This window comes from Triturus cristatus, chromosome 5_1, assembly GCF_964204655.1.
Source record: "Triturus cristatus chromosome 5_1, aTriCri1.1, whole genome shotgun sequence".
Classification (NCBI taxonomy): domain Eukaryota; kingdom Metazoa; phylum Chordata; class Amphibia; order Caudata; family Salamandridae; genus Triturus; species Triturus cristatus.
The window spans coordinates 810,327,520-810,348,477 of NC_140587.1; positions in this window are offsets into that span (position 1 = coordinate 810,327,520).

The window sequence follows — 20,958 nt, forward strand, 5'->3', positions numbered from 1 at the left end:
TGTATAGCGGTGGTTTTCCCACTCTTTTATGATTATTAACGAAATAATATAAAAGTATTATTGACTGACACTAAAGATGTAGACATTTTTCTATAAGTCATAGGAGTTGGGACATAAAACCTTTTTGTTATCTCTGGAAGGGTAGGCCCTGGTGCAAAGGCTCGTTCACAAAATTTAACCTCAGTGAGCATGATTCAATGGTTTGTCCATCACGGGATCCAAAACTGTGAAGCCGTGCCTCCCACTTTGCCCAACTGACAAAATTCGTAGATGGATTTCAATTTTTAAAAGCATTTCTAAGTGTCATTGAGGAAACATAAGGAAAGGGGCTAAACTGATGCAATATTGGTGGCTACAATTTCATGTGTTGACCTCCCCTTAATTTTAGAGCTTCACCTGGACCACAACATCCAGGTATCCAAGCTTGTGGAGCCCATCTCAGCCACATCGTGCCAAACCGCTGGGTTTGATGCCTGGGGTTATTTCTTAGCCTCAGCCCGACCCTGCAGAGAGATGTAAAAGGCATGCAACAAAGAAGCACCAGTTCTTCATCCAGGCAAGCAGCAAGGCTGCCACACAGACAGTCACCTTTCAGACATAGCTAAAATAGGAAGCAGGAGCTACTTTGCCTGTCACCACTCACACCAGCACAGTAACCAATGATGGTAGTCTGGTCTCCCTTTTTGTGTGCTGTAGTTTGGACATAGATTTCTGGGGTTGATATTTGGTGCTGGCAGGCACAGGTGAGAGTGATAAGCTGTCCAGAATTTCTTGTGGTGTGTGCCCTGCTTCCCAGCTCGTGACACCCATGCAGTTTGTGGACAATGTTTAAGTACCTGGCTGGGGCTAACAAAAAAAGGATAAATCTGTTTTCTTCCCCAGCCATGAACACAGTTTTCCAAAAATAAATTACTGCCTGGAGCCAGGGGTTGGAGTGGACAGATATGGCCTCAAGCCTCTCATCTCTTTTAGAGCAGGCAAAGCCTACCATGACATATTTGGGGGGCTGGTCAAAGATCAGTTTGCTACCTGCATCTGATGGCACTAATTTTGGACATGTGGTATTCTTGTGCTTCTGTGAGGTGACCTGCCATCTGCTCCTTCTAGTACTGTGCCTCTCGCTCTGCACAACCTATACCCACTGGCATAGATAAGAACAACCCTAAGCAACCTAGACTGACCTTGGACTCCTGTAGGGGTCTAGAACCCTGACTGGTGTAGATTTGGACCTGGTTGATTGGACACCTTCCCCCTCCCATCATGAATCATGAGGCAGAGACCCAAGATTTTCTGCTTCTGATGTGTGCCAGTCTCCAGTAGATAGATGGGAAGCTGGACTGTATAACAACTCGCTTTGATCAAATGAAGGCTTGCATTGACAAATTTGATGACTGTTTCAGAAAGCAGAGGGCAGCATCTCTACAATTGAAGACAATACTACTGAACTCAAGGCAAAAGGAACCAAATTAACCTTAGATATGTTGAATGTTTTTGCTAAAATTCAGGATTTAGAATTTGGCTCTTGGGTATTAATCTTCGAATCCTCGGCCTAGTGGAATCTACCAACACTGGCCGGAAGGAGACATTTGTTGAACAGCTCATGGTGGATACAATAGGAAAGGACAATTTATCCTTCTGCTTTATTGTGGAAAGGTCTCATAGATCACTGGGCCCTACTCCTCCACCTGGTGCTTCTGCTCACCAGGTCATAGCCAAGGTTTAAATTACTGAGGTAGGTAGACAGTACTCCACCTTGCCAGGGCGAAGGGTTGCCTCTCATCAAGAAATGGACATTCATATCTACCCAGACATTTCTGCGGCGGTGCAGGAGTCTAGACATTCCTTCATCAATGTAAAAAACTGATTAGGGCCAATTAGATATCCTTATGTTTTTCACCTCACCCAATTAAACGGTGAAGGCTGCCTGAACCTACCTTGGGTCACAGCAGAGGAGGCAGCGGTGTACACAAGAAAACTCCACTGACCTCCAGAGATTTAAATGATGATGTAGAATGGATCTAAAATTTGTATCCTTCCACAATGGCCCCCGGTCTCCCTTCTCTTTTCTTCCTTTGGAGGGGTTGGGCTCTCCTGGTCCTGTTCTGATGCTAGATGTTGTGTGCTGGGCAATTTGGTTTTAGACTTGTTGTTCTTGATCCTATACTTTAATTGTCCATCCCCTTTGAAATTCTCCTGACTGGGTCTTACTGTAGATGCTGCCTCATATTAAATGCGCTAATTCAATAGTTTTGCCTCTTTTATAGGCATTATCCTAACCACATGTTGCCTGGGTGTTTCCCAGTGCCATTTGAAGCCAGGGTAGTTGGCATGGGCTCACACCTCCTTTGTGGTTAGCACTACTTGGGGTAAACTTAATTTGCTGGTAGCATTCACTGATGGTTTGGGATATATGTGTGGGTGGGTGGGCATGAGGGGTTTGGTCAGCATCGATTATAGTAATTTACTGTCTGCTTGTTGGTTTGTCCCTTGTGCAGGTCTTAGGCCACAATTGACTCTTGGGTATGTCTCGAACTTTCACAGGCTTAAGTCTCGTTGGGGTACTAGCACTTTCCAATTCCCTATAAACATTACGATGCCATGTAAAATGTTCGTGGTTGACAGACCCACAGAAACGTTGTTCAATACTTATATATCTGGAGAGATGTGGTGTTGAGTTTGCTTTTATCCAGGAGACACATATGGCCTTAGGGGAGACCCATCTGTTCACAGATAAATGGGGTCTAAGTAACTACTTCATTTCTTATAGTAAATATTTGTCTGGTGTTGCAACATTGGTCAGAAGACCACTGCCTTATACTTTGACTTCTCCCATATTGACCCCATGGGACATTATATCTTTCTTGTTGGGTCCCTTTAAGGTTCTCCGCTCAAACTCATAAACTCTTAAGCCCCAAATATAGACTCTCCAGGATTATTTTGACATCATGGCTCACTGTTACCACACTCTCAACAACTCCCTCATTATCTGTAGTGGGGGCTTTAAGTTTGTCTTGGATCCCCTCCTTTATTCTACTAATCATCAGAGTGTTGGTAACCCTAATGGGTGAAAGCCATAAACAATTACTGTCCTCTGATGGCCTGATAGATGGGAGTTAAAAGATGATGCCACCACATTTTTTTTAACCCTAATTACATGACGCACATTCCCAAACTGATTTTTTGCTACTCTCCCCTGATACTATCACATGGTTGCGAGATATTGAATGCTTGCCATGGACCCTTTTAAACCATTCCCCTATACTCCTTACGATTGTGATCATCAATCCACAGGTGTCTTATAAGTCATGGTGTTTCCCCTCTGCTGCTTTGGCTTGAGACAGTTGTGAAATGGCATGGCAATGACATGGCATAGGCAATTGGAGAATTCTTCAACTAACATTGGCTCAGTCCCCTCATATGTGGCAGTCTGGGAGACTTTCAATGTGTATTTTCGGGGATCGCACGCTCCAAGCAGTGGGGTGTTCTCAAGTCTCTTCGGACGCAACTTCAATTTCTTGAAACACAAGGGGCCATCACCCAACAAAAGTATTCATCCTGTGACATTGCCTTACACACAGTCCTAGACAGGCTGATTGCTCAGTTTAAAGAGGCTACAGATCGCAAAGTTGGAAAGTTGCAGAAGCATGCTTGAATTTGTGTATGCAGTGAGGGAGAGAGACCTAGTAGAACGTTGGCCTGGATTTTGAGAGGTACTCAGCTCAGAACTGTGGTTTCATCTTTACGTTAAACCAAGGTAGTCCTAATAGTGGGAGTGAAGCAGAGTCTACATAATTTCCGTGCTTTTTATAAAGACCTTTACACACCAAAGTTGTCACTTTCCAATTACCAAATTGAGACTTTTTGGAGGGTATTGCCTGGTTTGGGTGTAGGGTGGGATTCGGGAGTTCCTGATGATGCCAATAGCACTACATAAAATATTGCAGGCCATTGATAGCTTTTCTGTTGTCAGGGCACCAGAGTTAGATTGTATGACCGTTGAATTCTATAAAGAGTTGAAGGATTTACTTGCCCCTCAGCTCCTTGAGCTCTACCACTGGCTATGGAGGCCTGGACCCTACTCCCCACTGTAAGAGATGCCCTCCCTTATTTCTATCACATTGAAGCCGAGAAAACCGACTACCCATGAAACTGGCTCCTACATGAAATTTCTTTATTAAAACTGAACAAGATTTTAGCCAAAATTCTCACCAATAAATCCATGAATGTCCAAAAATGTAATGCCAGGCCAGTCCAATTTTATACCTAGCAGGACCACATCCAAAACCCTTCGGACACTGCTCTCAAATATTCATCATTTAAAGCTCGAGCCTCAGGTGATCTCTGTGTTTCTGAATGTCGAGAAAGCATATGACTCATTGAATGGCCCTTCTTGTTTGCGGTCCTCTGGTGGATGGGCCTCAGACATTACTTTATCAGCTTGGCATAGCTGTTATACACTGGTCTGACTGCGAGAGATTTCCTTTCACCTGCCTGGACCTGGTCTGCCTTCAACAATGCTATCTCCACCTCCTGCCAGGAAGCTGCACCAGTGAGGACAGAACTGGTTTTGGCTGGGTACAGACACTCTCTGCCTTCAGAGAACAAAGAATTTGTGTGTATAAAAAGGGGGACCCAGACCCCAGACCTTTAGATCACTTCTGGGAATCAAGAGAAATCTTTGCCAAGAAGAAGCTGAGGAGGGATACTGCCCCTGTGGTGTTTGCTGTCTTGGGTTGTCCTGCAGTGGCTGCTTGCTGCCAAGGAAAGGAGAAAAGGACTTTGCTGCTTTCTTTGTCATCTTGAGGAAGATCTCCAGGGGCTTGAAACTGAGTTTGCCTCGTGTTCTGAAGTCTCAGGGACAAAGACTTCACCACCAGCTCCCCTGAATTTCCTTGCTGGGGCTTCTAACCTGCAAAGAGGTGCCTGCCGATGTTTAGGACCTCTAGAGACTGTTTGTCGCTGGGAGCTGCAAGGTCGATGCAACGAGAAGAAGCGTGTCGCATCGGCACCGATTCCCGGCGCATCACCGAGTGACGGGGAAGAAGCATACCGCATCCGCACATCCACACTGGGTCCTGACGCATCACAAGAAGACTGTGGCAGCACCATCCGTGCGGCTGAACATGTGCAAATGTGCACACATCGTACCGGATCATCGCATCACATCTAACTGCCATTTTGACGCATTGCACCAGATCGTCGCATCGCATTGAGGCACCATCTTGTCGCATCTTGTCGCATCGTAACCGGAACACAGTAAGAAACCGACGCATCACCTCCTCTCTGGTAAGGAACCAATGCATCACCTCCCCTGCGCTGCAGTAAGGAACCGACACATCACCTCCCCCAAAGCAAGGAACCAACGCATCACCTTCCCTGTGACCCTTTTGTTTGTTTTGCGTGACGCATCTGAGGTACTTTGTTAGAAAAGTGTCGCATTTACAAAATGTATTTGAACTGAACTATCTCTACCTTCGAAAGTCTTATTTTTAACATTGTATTGTGGATTTTTGTCGCTTGGTCTTGTTTTGATAAAGAATACTTATTTTTCTAAACTGGTGTGGTGTCCATTTGTAGTGATTTCACTGTGTTACTGTATGTGTTCACAAATGCTTTACACACTGCCTCTGAGATAAGCCTGTCTGCTCGTGCCAAGCTGCCAAGGGGGTGAGCAGGGGCTACAGCGGCGACATCCCTATACGCGAAGCGACGACAGCGGCCTTGGCGGCGACACTCTTCTCCGACATTGCGAGACACTTCCGCTCGATGCGATGTTGCAGCGGCGACACCCCTTTACGCGATGTGACGACAGCAGCTCCGACGGCGGCACGCTTCTCCGCGGATGCGAGGTGCTTTTCTTGATGCGGTGCAATGCGACAACTACGATGGCTGCAATGGCGACACGCTTCTCCTCAATGAGAGACTCTTCTCTTGAAGCGGTACAATGCGTCAGCTACAATGGCTGCTATGGCGACACGCTTCTTCGGCGTTGCGAGACACTTCTTCGATGATACGAGATGCTTCCGCTCGATGCGATGCTGCAGCGGCGACACACTTTACGCGATGCGACAACAACAGCTCCGACGGTAGCACGCTTCTCCTTCTTGAGTTGCGCTTCCAGCTCCTTGCAACACGCAGTCCCTCTGAAGGCCCAACAACAGCAGCAGGCACTTCCAAAGAACTCTGGGGAGCTGGGGGGTGAAGTCTGTTGTTCCTGAGACTTCAGCAGGAGGCAAGCTCTTTTCCAAGCCCTTGGAGTTTCTTCACAAGTTGAGCAAAAATGCACACAAAGTTCCTTTCTCCTCTCTTTGGCAGTAGGCAACCCCTGCAGGCCAATCCCCCAGTTTCAGGGATAGTCTCTCCTCAGTTTCTTCTTGGTTCCTCTCCTCAGCAGAGTTTCTTCTTGTTTCCCAAAGTGATCTAAAATCTTGGGATCAGGGTCCCAATACTTATACCCCAAAATCCTTTGTCCTCTGAGGGCAGAGGGGCCTTTGCCTTGTTCAAACCGGTTCTGGTCAGTCCTGGAGCACTTTGTTGACCTGACTCCTTCTTTCCTTTCAGAGTGCAGGGCAGAGACATCAGACGCACCACAGGAGGTGGAGCCAGCATTGTGGATGGAAGGCACAGCCCTATTCAGGTCCCAGGTGCAACTCCTCCCACCCATCTAGATGCAGATCTCTCTATTCACCACTGGGACACCTCACCCTGTCTCCTGGAATTTCCCAGCCCTGTCACTGAAACTCCAGACAGGGAATACACAGCCTAGCAGAGGCAGGTTTGAATGGTTAGACAAGAAAATGCCTACTTTCCAAAAGTGGCATTTTCAAACACAGAATGTTAAAACCAACTTTAATAAAAGATGTATTTTATCATTCTGAGTTCAGGCATACTAAATTCGAATTTCTACCATGTTCCCTAAGTCAGTTAGGATTATAAAATGTAATAACCAAATTGCCCATTCTGGCCTATGGAGAACAGGTAGCCTTGCAATAGTGAAACATGAACATGGATGTAATTCACTATTAGAACATGCCACACACACCAGGGCATGTCCTTCCTTATCCTTACAATGCACCCTGCCCTTGGGCCTACCATAGGGGTGTCTGATATGAAGAAAAGGGAAGGTTTAGGGACTGGCAAGTGGGTGCACTTGCCCAGTCAGCATGACAGTACCAGACTGCACACAGGCTCTGCAATGGCAGACCTTAGACACATGTTTACAGGCTGCTTCTGTGGGTGGCACAACCAGTGCTGCAAGCCCACCAGCAGCATTTGGATTTACAAGCCCCGGGCACTTCTGGTGCACTGTACTAGGGTCTGACAAGTAACCCAAACCAACCAATCATGGAATCACAAATCATACATTAATTTACAATAGGGAGCACTTGCACTGTGGCACTGGACAGCAGTGGCACAGTGCCCTGAGCAACTAACACCAGCAAAAATACATGAGGCAACAGCAAAAAATGGAAGGGAGACCCACGCCAAGGTGCCAGGTCTAACAATTACCAGCATGAGAGCAATGCTGTGATTTGCATAGGGGACTGGGAGAATTGCATGGACTGCCAGGAGTTGAGAGGAGAGGTGCAGAAGAGCACCGAGGCAGCGGCCGGCAGATACATGCCTTTCTATTTATTTTGTATTCCCCCTGCACTGCCCCCCGATTCTCCCTGCGCTGCCCCAGCACTTTTATGTTGCAAAAGCAGACACTGAAAGCTCCCCTGAGGGGAAAAAGGAACACACCCCCATGCCCCTTCCTCGCTTCCATGGGCACAAAAAGCAAAAACATTCATTTACCACTGGCTTTAACTAGGTGGTAAATGGCAACAGTTTGTGACCATTGCTTGTCCCAGAAGGCAGAAAAACATGCAGAACTGGATCTGGTATTCCCAGATTGGATGTTATTCCCCATTCTGGGACAACAAATTGTAATCCCCAGTAATTCATTGGGAGATACCGACCAGAATCAAAAATTCCAGCCCTGTTACCTTCCCCCATAGAAAACAGGGGGCCCGATTCACAGAACAAACTTAAGACAAAATCCTAAACTTAGTACCATTTTGGTATTCACAGAATGCACTTACTACTTCTGGTATTCACAGAATGAACTTACTACTTTTGTGATTCACAGAATAAACTTACTACTTTTGCTATTCACAGAATGGATTTACAACTACTAACTGTACGTCCGCACTCGGGCCGGAAATTCCGGCCCGGAGGCGGAGCTTCCGGCCCGGAGGCGGAGCTTCCGGCCCGGAGGTGGGGCTTCTGGGCCGGAGGCGGAGCTTCCGGCCCAGAGGTGGAAATTTTTTGGCCATGGTTAAATCTCCGCCACTGGCCGGAATCCCCACCTCCGGGCCGGAAGCTCCGCCTCCGGGCCGGAATTTCCGGCCCGAGTGCGGACGTAAAGTTAGTAGTCGTAAATCCATTCTGTGAATAGCAAAAGTAGTAAGTTTATTCTGTGAATCACAAAAGTAGTAAGTTCATTCTGTGAATACCAGAAGTAGTAAGTGCATTCTGTGAATACCAAAATGGTACTAAGTTTAGGATTTTGTCTTAAGTTAATTCTGTGAATCGGGCCCAGGGAGTTTATAATTGAGCCCATAGACTTTTCAACCAACTTCACTCTGACCACTTATCAACACATACTCCATTCCGGCATATCACTGTGGTGATCCTTTTGATCTAATACTTCTCTATAAATCCTTGTCCCTTTTCTGCATCCATTATTGAACCTTTCACTTTTCTATCCTTGATAAATGTCAGTGACCATCTTACCATCCCACAACTCATACAAACACTCCCATTTACAAATGTAATATCAATCCTGACTCTATCCGTCACTCCCTTGACCAGATAGCCTTAAAGTAATAAATAGCGCTTGCTTTTATGATTTCAATAAATTACTTTGCAATGTATTTAGGTCAACCTACCCTTTTCTCACATACACCCACGACTCTGCACACACTGTACGGGATTACATCTTTGATCCACACTCTCGGGAGCGAACTAAATACATACACTTGTAAATGAAGTAGAGCAATTTAGACCCCATCCCTTATGTGTCATCTTTATGTAATTTGCATTTATATTTTGACATTATCACTACTGTGTGCCTTAATAATATTAATATATGTGAAAATGTAAACAAATGAGCGAAATGCATTTACTGTAGAAACTAGAGTTTTTTAAATATGTGCGCTAATGCTCACTTTAACATGAAGACAATATTCTGTATTCACATATGCATTTATACTTTGTGTCACCGCTACATATATTCTGAAAGTCATATATGAAAGTGTAATCATGTATGCCCCTACTGACGTTTGCATTTGTTCTTGAGTTACATGTGCACAAGTAAAAGCATGTATTTGAAATGCACATTAAATGTTTAGTTGAATTTAGCCTGAGTAAACGCCTTATGATTTTGAAATGTACTTTGCTTGTTCAGCATATTATTTATTTTGCAGATGTGTTTTGAAGGTGTCACTAGCTAGAGAAAGGAGAATTGTTGTACGGTTCAGTTTCTTGATAGTAAGGCCTGGAAAAAGAAATCTTGGCAAGAAACATGAAGCCCTAATGAGAAGATGAAGCCTCCTATTCATCCTATATCAGGAACGAGGAATGCTGTAGACTGCAGTAACTGTCCAAGTTCTGTGGGGTGGGAAGGTCTAGTAATGTTGCAAACGCACAGCACGAGAAGTGAAATGATTGGTTCCTGATGGTCTGGGAGGAGATATGATTGATGTTCAAGTGTTATTGCTTTTAATCAATATTCACACTGTCAGATGTTAGAGCAGATTCCCTTAGACTTTTAGGGGTTCAGACCTCTCTGCTTCTTTTATGATTGCAACTGTGAAGCTTCATGCTAGACACTTATTCCAATTCTGGAAGACTTCTACTGGATTCTTTACTATGCTGACACTTCCGCACACATCCAAATTTCCTTGGGACCCTATTCTGCGAACCATCCTAATTCTACACTTGGAGCTATGATTAGATTAACTTTCGAACCTACTCATGTTTAGGAAAGAGAATCAAAGTTTTTTTAAGGAGCACCTAGTTCTAATTCTCAGTTTCTCTATTGCTGTGGCTGTGATTAATTTGTATCTTATCCTATTGATACTGAACAAATTGCAATATTTCAGCTTGCCATCTGTAATCTTGTATCTTTTTAACATTCTACTGACATGCATATATATTGGATTGACTATGAATTGGAAATTAAATTTCTTAACTCAATCACCGATTCTTGGTCCTTATTATGTGGCCAAATGGGATTCACAAAGATTGAATTGTTTTATTATTGCTAACTCCCTTGGCATCTCAGTCCAATTAAAAAGATCCATCAGATGAGAGATTGTAAATCCCGCACCTGCGCTCTCGGAAATCACATACGTCTGACAACCTTCAGACCCAGTCATGTCTATTAGATATTCACCACAGCCCTTGCCCCATCCAACTGTGACTTTTACGTCAACTTCATCTCCTCCCCAAACTTCATCCTCAACCTCTATGTCACACTATCCAATCATGTCTGCATCATCCTCACTCCATGACCTCTTAATCCAAACTCACTGCTGGTGACAGTGCTTGCACAATACTTCTATTCAAAAATAAGATCACTAGGAGCACATAAACTGTATATATATTCTACAAAACTATTTTACATCTTTTGTCTCATCTCCACCTCACATTGTTGTATGATCACCTGTGTCAATTTGTGTGTCGGTTCATTAACAAGTTTATATATTTAGATGTTTTGTACAGCAATGGATACTTGCTTCATAGCAATGTGGGGTAGTATTTCGTAGTTTTATGAGGAATATACCGCACTTTCGATAGGAAGGTCAAATATGAAATATATACAATGGAATACATACTCCAAGATTCTGAAGCAGCCATTAATGTGCTGGATTATTACATGCATGTCCCCACAGTTCTGCCTGTAAAAATGTGAATTTATAGGCAAAACCATTGGGTAAATATGCTTTCAAATACAGTTAGTAAACTGCCTAGTGGCTAATCATTTCTTAAAGGCTGCTCTTGGCTTCTAATGTAGCCTTTCTGGGAGCAATATAAAATGTAGTGCATTGACTATTGCACAGATTTACATGAATTCCAATGTGTTTTTTGAGCACAGTGCATTGTCTCCCTGGTGGAGAACTCATAGGTTCCAAAAGGTTTTGTCTAGACAAACATATATATGTGGGAATGCCATTATTTACCTGCAGTGTTCACAGTCTGGGGTATGCCTCTGCTTGGAGAACTAAAACCAGGATATAAGAATGTTTTTCATAATTTCAAGACTGTATTTCAATAACTTTCTTTTCATATTGAGCTTTACAGCATGTAAAGCAGGTATGGCACTACCCATTTTAACAGTGTTCAAAATACCAGCCTCCAAATGATGAAAGGCTTAACTGGCTCTGCCAAGGGTCAAACTCATGACTTGCAGACAACAGACTGTTGCCCACTGTGAAAATTGACTCACCAGCCACATTGCTGGCAGAAATAGCACACATGGTAGGTTTACTAACATTTTGCGCCACGTTTGTATCATGAAAGTGACGCAAACTAGCACAAAGTGTACAATAGGGATTTATTCTCCCGGGAAAAACACTGGAAAGTAGCGCCAAAGTATAGTACAGTAGCACTACACACTCTTGCGCGATTTTGTGTCAAGCGGACATATTATAGACGTTCCACTGGGTTTTGACACAAGACCCTAGCTAAAAGAAAGGGTAAACAGTATTTTGCAATTAAAAAAAAACACAAGTATATGAAGCATGCATTAAAAAAAAGAAATGTTTTAATTGCTCTTAACTTTTTCAAAATTGCAGTGCAGCACACAGCCAATGTGAAAAATGTTTTAAACTATGTCTAAGCATGGTATTTTGTACTTGAAAGGGTATTCTTCCAAAACCTGTGATAGATATCATGCACACACTCCTGTACTAAGGTGCAAGGGTGTGTGCTTGACGCATGGCAAGCTCTAAAAGCACTAATGCTGGTGGGAGAAAGAAACAGCGTCACATCTTAGTAGAAATGGCACTTTTCTGCTCTCGCTCTTTCAAACAACGCAGCACAGCAATGTGTTGCATGAAATGTTAGTAAATCTATCCCTTGGTGTCAAGAGGGGATCATCTGTTGCAAACTTACTCAAAAAGCAGGTACCGCCTAACAGCATTTCATTGCCATCATCAAGGTGATTGACTAAGGAGGGTTCCCAGATGCAACTTTTACAGATGATTTAACTTTACAAGTTCTGTCTCCATTCTAAAATGGAGTAAATAGAATTTATGTTTATAACAATTTGGTTTGAGTATATGTATTGCTTAATTACAGATGATGAAATACCAGTGGATTTTGGACATATTATAAAAATAATTCTCCACAGGAAAATATTTTTCAAGGTGGAGAAGACCCCCCACTATATCACTGTGAATTTTGGGGGTGCACGAATTCCCTTCCTTCCATGGAAAAGTGTTTATTCCAGTCTTTGGCTGGAGGAAATGTCTAACCAAGTTCAGGACAACAAGGGGCAGAGAGGAGTCAGTCAATCAATCTTTATTGTTTCAGCCTATCATCTATACATCATGCAATATTACATAAATAAAAGCATAAAAACAAGCAGGCATACATCTGATACAAGGTTTGCACATATAAAATCATAGTGGACCTTAGCGGATGGTTTAAACATGGCGGAAGCTACCAAGTTATATTCGTGAGTGCAATTCGCGAATCCTTAATATGAATAAAAAGGCACGTTAAAAAACACACCTCTTGCTTGACATAGTTCACTGACAGACCTGCTAGTATAAAACCGGGACCAAAATTGCCCTTTAGAAGGACGTTCTGGCGGGAACGCACCTTGTGGCGCTGGCCCGGACTAACAGGTAAATTAAAAAAACAAAAGAAAATAACTAATGTATGTGCAAAGAGCAGGGGGGCAGTACCTTTGGTATGTGTGCAAAATTACAAAAAGAGGACCACAACACGGGGTTGCCAAGGATTATACTTCAAACTTCTTCCAGTAAACAGTGACGCTGTGAATACAGTGACTGGATGACTTTGGCCATGGGAGAAGGATGGGTCTTTCATTGATACCCCTTGTTGATCTCCATGCAGCGTAGATGTATGAAGCTACTGGCCTTTCAAGGGCCTCAGAGTCAGCGTGGAGGCAGAATGTCAAGGCTACAATACAGGGCCATATATTGTGCTTGATAAATAATGGTCTGGGGTCAGGGTTTTTCCCCGCCTTGGTTGCAGTCACAAACAGCTGAGGCTATCCCAGATCTTTGACATTCATTTGAGAATGTTTTGACCGGTAAGATGCCCAATCTAAATCTCACAAAGTGTTACGTTTTGACAACTGGGAAGAGATTATCCATGTAGGGTTCAAATAATGCAGTTGAATGAATGAATGAATGAATGAAGCACCTCTAGAGCGCACAGCTGCTCAAGAGTGTCCCGGCGCTAAACATGGCATATCAGGTATAGGGAAGCATTCACTGGTGAATAAGTGAGTTTGTATCACTTTCCTGGAAGCAGTCTCATGCGTAGTATTTCTTAATTGGAGTGGGAGCTGATGCCTCAGGGAGGCTACTAGAAATGAGAAGGAAGAGCCCTCTTCCCTCTATTTCTTAAAGGGCAGGAAAACCAGCAGACAGGCATTCATGAGCTCATAGAACTCTGAGGAAAATACTCATGATTCCTTGAATTCAGGCATTTGGGACAAGTAACAAGGAGCGCTGAGAAATCGGTAAAGCTTTGAAGATGACTCTTTTATTAACGGGGACCAAGTACAGTTGTTTGCAAAAAACTGTTACCGGCGACTGTTTTGAGAGTTTGAACAATACTCAAACCGCTGTATTTTGGAACGCTTGAAGACTCAGTTAATCAGTGGCTCAGTTAATCAGGGAGGCTGAGAGATAAAGGGCGTTGGCATCGTCCAGATGGGATAAGATCATACCCTAGACTACGGATTTCTGTGCATCCCAAGGAAGAAAGAACAGAACATTTTTCAGTGTTCCTAGGATCCAGAGACATGACTTGACTACAGGGTAAATCTGCTTCTTTATGGTCAGGCAAACCTCAGATAGTACCTCAAGTTCTTGCCTACTTTCGCCGGGGAGAGGTGGGCAGTCTGCAGGCCTGCAGCCCTTCCATCCAGACAGAGGATCAGGGTCAAAGGGCAGAATTTCGGTTTTGTCAGGGTTTTGTCAGGGTTGCTCTGAAGGTTGTTGGCACTGAGCCAGCTGAAAGCCATCTTTCCATCCATCAAAGCTCCTGTAACAACAACTGTGTGTCGTCTGCATAGGAAATTATGTTGATTTGCTTCCGGTCTTCAATGCCTTGGCAGGAATAAATGTCTGGCAATGTTCAGGATGGGAAGGGGCAGAGAGGACTCTGAGAATGCCTACAGTTTCTCTTCCTTTTGTGGGTGCTCCTAATTTACCAGGGAATGGCTGGAAATCTGTGCCAGATGCAGCTTTCCAACCGTAATCCTCAGAGAGTTTTATGTACTCCTGTATTTTTTTTTTTACTTTGCCATTTCCCCAACTCAAGATGCACACATTGAACAGTTATAAATTGTGGAAAAAGCCAAAGCCTTTTGCAGTGGCACAATTAAAAAAATATAATAATTTTCCATGGAAAATAGTGTTCCTCATTGGAAAGCTCCTTTCCTAACATCCCGTCGAAATTTGGGATTTTCTGAACACCTTCCCGTCCTGGAAACGGATTTTCCCTTGCCACTTCCAGGCTTAAAATGGTTCACAAACATATTTGTTTATCATCTCTAACATCACTTTTCCACCCCTTGCAGTTGCACGTTGTAATATTGTTGACAGAAATAATGTCTATTGTATTAACTCCTATGGGGGTGATATTTTTGTGTGCGATATTTAGGGCAATATCGTTTTTAAGACAATATAGATTGTCCATGGTGTGGGATTAACTCCCCATCATACTACACTGTTGTGGGTTGTATTAAATATGTGTAAAAGGGTTTGAAACTACAATGTTACTTTTTGCTAAATCCGTGCAGTCAGATGCCACGAATGCCTACCATACATACCTTTACCACTCACGTGCCTTTACCATGCATGCCCTTCCAACTCATCGAGAGTATAAAGCATATATATATATATATATATATATATATATATATATATATATATATATATATTATCTACTGGCGGTCGCCAGTAGATAGTTATAGTTAGGACCGAGTTTCCATAGGAAATCTCAAAATTCTATTTTGAATAACTTTGGCGCTGGTTGACGATTCCTCGCGAATTTTTCAAAACTAATGGGGCGCTCCGCTCAGCTCCTACCCTGGAAGTCTCGGGGTGATTCGTAAAGCGGGGGCTGAGAAAAAGGGGGGGTCCCAAAACACGTTTTCCCCATGGATTTTTCCATAGGGACTTTAGTCGCAGCTACAGCCTGAACGGCTTAACATAATTATGTGAAATTTGGCAGAGAGGTAGCTAAAAGGTCCATGAAGTGCCTTTTGCAGGTCTGGTGTAAATCTCTTCAGTATTTCCTGAGAAAAAAGCATTTAAAACAATATATATATCTGTAAGCGCGCAGCGTACGCGCTGGGTGCGCGCACTCGGCAGTGCGCGAGCGCACTTCTGATTGGTTGTAAGAAGTAAGTAAACATTCGAATCAGTGGAAATCAGGAAGCGGCGGCCGCCATTTTGTCTCTCGCATAAAGAGGGGGTGAGAAACAAAGGGGGAGAACGTGTAAAGGGGGCAGAGTGGGGTGATATTGACCCACTAGGCATTGTAAGGGGGTCACAGTAGGACCTTGTAGGGCAAAAAAAAAGATTTATATTTTTTTTTAAATATCGCCGAGTGCGCGCACCCAGCGCGCACCCGAAAAAAAACTTAAAAAAAAAAAGAATAAAAAATCGCATTTAAGTGTTTAGATATAAGGTGGCTCTAAAAAGAGCCCTTGTGTTCATTGTGTGTTTTTTGGTACCTACAAGTAAGTACCGATGCAGAGTCTTAAGTTCAAGAGAAAGACTCTGTTGCCTTCATCAGTGAAGTGTACACCATCTCCTCTATAAATGTCTTGCATGTTGTAACGCAAGTTGTTGTGGTATATAGAACCCATACCATAGTCTCTGAGGAAAGCAGAAATAGATTTGTTGACGTGCTTCCTTGCTTTGTCAATCTGTGGACAAAATTGGTTGGACCAGTTCCACTTTTGCCTTTGGCATATATTAGAATATGCAAAGGCTGTTTGTGGAAAAAGCGACATCAATTGCACAAAGGTGTCCTTAATAAGCATTTCCAGACCTACCCCAGTTAGAGTGCCTAGGTCATTACCACCACAGTGCACAATAATAAGGTTAGGCTGTGGGAGATGTAGAAAGGTTTTCACCAAAGGCATTAATTGGTGCCACTTTAACCCTCTCTGACCAATCCATTTAATGTCTACATTTGGCAAAGCAAGGTCTCTCACCATACCTCTTTTTTCTGCAAACTTTTCACTCCAGAAGACATAGCTGTGACCTACAATCCACACTGTGAACATCTTCCAAGGAGATCTGGATGCACTCAGGAGGTGTCTTTCAGTAGAAAGGCAATATGAAATGAAAGACAGTTGTAAAATGGAGGCATACATATTTTTTTTACATACAAAGAACACATTGGCTGATTCAAATCTTTTAACAGAAAAAAGTAGGCTGTATGTGTATATTTTTAGAAGCATGTTTTGTATTGGTTCAGAAAATTGTGTTCCCACAGAAGATTAGATTGGATTTGCTGTTAGGTTGGACAGGTGAACCACTCTTGCTCTTTGGATTTGAAACATTGTGTGCTGAACTTCTGACCTCTCTCCTCACAGCAGTGTTCCATGAGCTGTTGCTATGGTAGCAGGCAGAAGTCAAGTTGGGGGAAGGGTACATTTGGAAAGGGGTTGAAGTTTTCAACCAATAGAAATGTGTGATTTCATTTGAAAAAAAGTGGGAAGCACTGAGATTTGAAATTAACATGTATATGTGTGAAAAAAGAGAGGGAAACATTGCCATTTACTGGTTCTGGAGAGAGGAGAGAGGTGTAGAGCTCTGATATTCTGACTCTGATAGTCTGCTGTTTGAGTGGCACATTTCTTTCACAACTAACTAATTTTAAAGGTGAGTTATGAGTTTGAGAGGGGAAGTATGTGGTGATTTTTGAGATAAATATTAGAATTGTGAATCTTCTTCAAAAGTTATGTTTTACATTTTGAGTTTTGGGAGATATTTAACTGTCTTTAACTAGTTAAATATTATGGAGTATGTTTTCACCATAAGTTAATGTGTACTGGTAACAATGAGGAATACTGTTTTGTGCCTACCATCAAACCATGAGTCTGTGTGCAGAGAAGAATTGTTGACAGAGATTTAATTTGTGTTGCTGTTGAAAATTAAGACTTGCAGTTGAAAGAAAAGGACAGCTTCTTTTTAATTGTGATGGTTAGGATTTAGCAGAAATCACTTTGAAAGAAAAGAGAGGAAAATGGCAACACATTTGAAATTAGCATTAGTTCTGTAAGAATTGCAGTCCCAGGAAAGGGGCAGCCTGTGTTTTGTGCCTACAAACACAGCATGAGTCTGTGTGCATATAGGAATTGTTGTCTGAGATTTAATTTGTGAAGTTGTTGTTCTGTAAGAATTGCAGACCCAGGAAAGGGGCAGTCTGTTTTCAAAACACAAATTAACTCTTACCACACATGCACTGTTACATACATCCCAGCAGTCTTCATGCAGTTTTGGAAGTCTCTTTGCTCATCTGTCTTGCACCAGACAATACACAGTCTCCAGAAACACACTCTTGGCACACACGCAGCAGCTTCTCCAACACTCCCATGCGTAGTACTCAGCTCTGTGTGCTGTTTCAGATAGCACTGTGTAACGCAAAGACATTCAACGTCACCAAGGCTCATTTCCTTTGCTCTAGTGTAGTCACTCACCCAGGTTGCACATGCTCATGGTATGAAGTAGCTGTTAGGACATGTGCTCTTTTCTGCCTCTGTAATCTACAAGGAAAATGTGTCAGGCTGTAACAGTAATTATCACTTGCTCTACCACAGTAGTAAATGTGCTTTGAAATTGCCAATCAAATTCTGTTTTCTGCTTAGAATCACACCATGAGGCTGTGTGCGCACAGGAATTGTGGCCAGAGATGTAATTTGTGTTGCAGTTGTTCTGTAAAACATGCACTTGCAGGAAAGGGACAGCTTGTTTTCTTCAAATGTGGTGGTTAGCACTCAGCAGAAATCACTAAATCGCAAATGAGAGGCAAAAGCTAAAACATTTGAAACCAACAGGGTAGATTTTCCTTTCAAAATAGCAAAGGCACAGGTAGTTGCCATATGTTCAAAACTGAAATTAACCCTTAGCACACATGCACTGTTACATACATCCCAGCAGTCTTCATGCAGTTTTGGAAGTCTCTTTGCTCATCTGTCTTGCACCAGACAATACACAGTCTCCAGAAACACACTCTTGGCACACACGCAGCAGCTTCTCCAACACTCCCATGCGTAGTACTCAGCTCTGTGTGCTGTTTCAGATAGAACTGTGTAACGCAAACACATTCAACGTCACCAAGGCTCATTTCCTTTGCTCTAGTGTAGTCACTCACCCAGGTTGCACATGCTCATGGTATGAAGTAGCTGTTAGGACATGTGCTCTTTTCTGCCTCTGTAATCTACAAGGAAAATGTGTCAGGCTGTAACAGTAATTATCACTTGCTCTACCACAGTAGTAAATGTGCTTTGAAATTGCCAATCAAATTCTGTTTTCTGCTTAGAATCACACCATGAGGCTGTGTGCGCACAGGAATTGTGGCCAGAGATGTAATTTGTGTTGCAGTTGTTCTGTAAAACATGCACTTGCAGGAAAGGGACAGCTTGTTTTCTTCAAATGTGGTGGTTAGCACTCAGCAGAAATCACTAAATCGCAAATGAGAGGCAAAAGCTAAAACATTTGAAACCAACAGGGTAGATTTTCCTTTCAAAATAGCAAAGGCACAGGTAGTTGCCATATGTTCAAAACTGAAAATAACCCTTAGCACACATGCACTGTTACATACATCCCAGCAGTCTTCATGCAGTTTTGGAAGTCTCTTTGCTCATTTCTCTTGCACCAGACAATACACAGTCTCCAGAAACACACTCTTGGCACACACGCAGCAGCTTCTCCAACACTCCCATGCGTAGTACTCAGCTCTGTGTGCTGTTTCAGATAGCACTGTGTAACGCAAACACATTCAACGTCACCAAGGCTCATTTCCTTTGCTCTAGTGTAGTCACTCACCCAGGTTGCACATGCTCATGGTATGAAGTAGCTGTTAGGACATGTGCTCTTTTCTGCCTCTGTAATCTACAAGGAAAATGTGTCAGGCTGTAACAGTAATTATCACTTGCTCTACCACAGTAGTAAATGTGCTTTGAAATTGCCAATCAAATTCTGTTTTCTGCTCAGAATCACACCATGAGGCTGTGTGCGCACAGGAATTGTGGCCAGAGATGTAATTGGTGTTGCAGTTGTTCTGTAAAACATGCACTTGCAGGAAAGGGACAGCTTGTTTTCTTCAAATGTGGTGGTTAGCACTCAGCAGAAATCACTAAATCGCAAATGAGAGGCAAAAGCTAAAACATTTGAAACCAACAGGGTAGATTTTCCTTTCAAAATAGCAAAGGCACAGGTAGTTGCCATATGTTCAAAACTGAAAATAACCCTTAGCACACATGCACTGTTACATACATCCCAGCAGTCTTCATGCAGTTTTGGAAGTCTCTTTGCTCATTTCTCTTGCACCAGACAATACACAGTCTCCAGAAACACACTCTTGGCACACACGCAGCAGCTTCTCCAACACTCCCATGCGTAGTACTCAGCTCTGTGTGCTGTTTCAGATAGCACTGTGTAACGCAAACACATTCAACGTCACCAAGGCTCATTTCCTTTGCTCTAGTGTAGTCACTCACCCAGGTTGCACATGCTCATGGTATGAAGTAGCTGTTAGGACATGTGCTCTTTTCTGCCCCTGTAATCTACTAGGAAAATGTGTCAGGCTGTAACAGTAATTATCACTTGCTCTACCACAGTAGTGTATGTGCTTTGAAATTGCCAATCAAATTCTGTTTTCTGCTTAGAATCACACCATGAGGCTGTGTGCGCACAGGAATTGTGGCCAGAGTTGTAATTTGTGTTGCAGTTGTTCTGTAAAACATGCACTTGCAGGAAAGGGACAGCTTGTTTTCTTCAAATGTGGTGGTTAGCACTCAGCAGAAATCACTAAATCACAAATGAGAGTCAAATGCTAAAACATTTTAAATTATTGAAAAGCTAAAAAAAATTTTAAATGAATTATAATTACAAAAAGGTATTTTTTTTACAGTTTCTTGCAGGTATTGCTGAGCAACAGTGAAAAAATAAAAAAAATGCCTTTAAGGACAAGAAAGAGGAAAGAAAAGCAACAACAACTATATCTGGACAAAACTGGAAAAAAAAATAGGAGGAAAAGCTGGTGATGGCAAAAAGAAAAAGTCTACTGGTAAGCAGAGTAGAGATTTCTTAAAAAAGATCTTCAAAAAACAAAAAATGGAAAAAATAAATGTAAAACAAACAGTGTTTTAGGTACAAAGCAACAACAGAGTCAACAGCAAAAAACAAAAGCTAATGTACAATCAGAAGTAAGTAAAAGTGATTTAACACGAAAATTAGATTTTAAAAACATTCGTCGAAAAATGTTTCAGAGAAGAGTGATGTTAAATTTGCTAAAGGATGTGAAAAAATATAGGAAAAAAACTAAATTTATGAAGAAAAAAAAAATTATAGAAAATATTGTAAGTAAGGCTTTGGAAATAAAAAGAAAACTTTTTATTTTAATTTTGAATAGGATGTGTAGATTAGACAAATTAGTCAATGCAATGAAGTCACAAAGCAAAAGGAA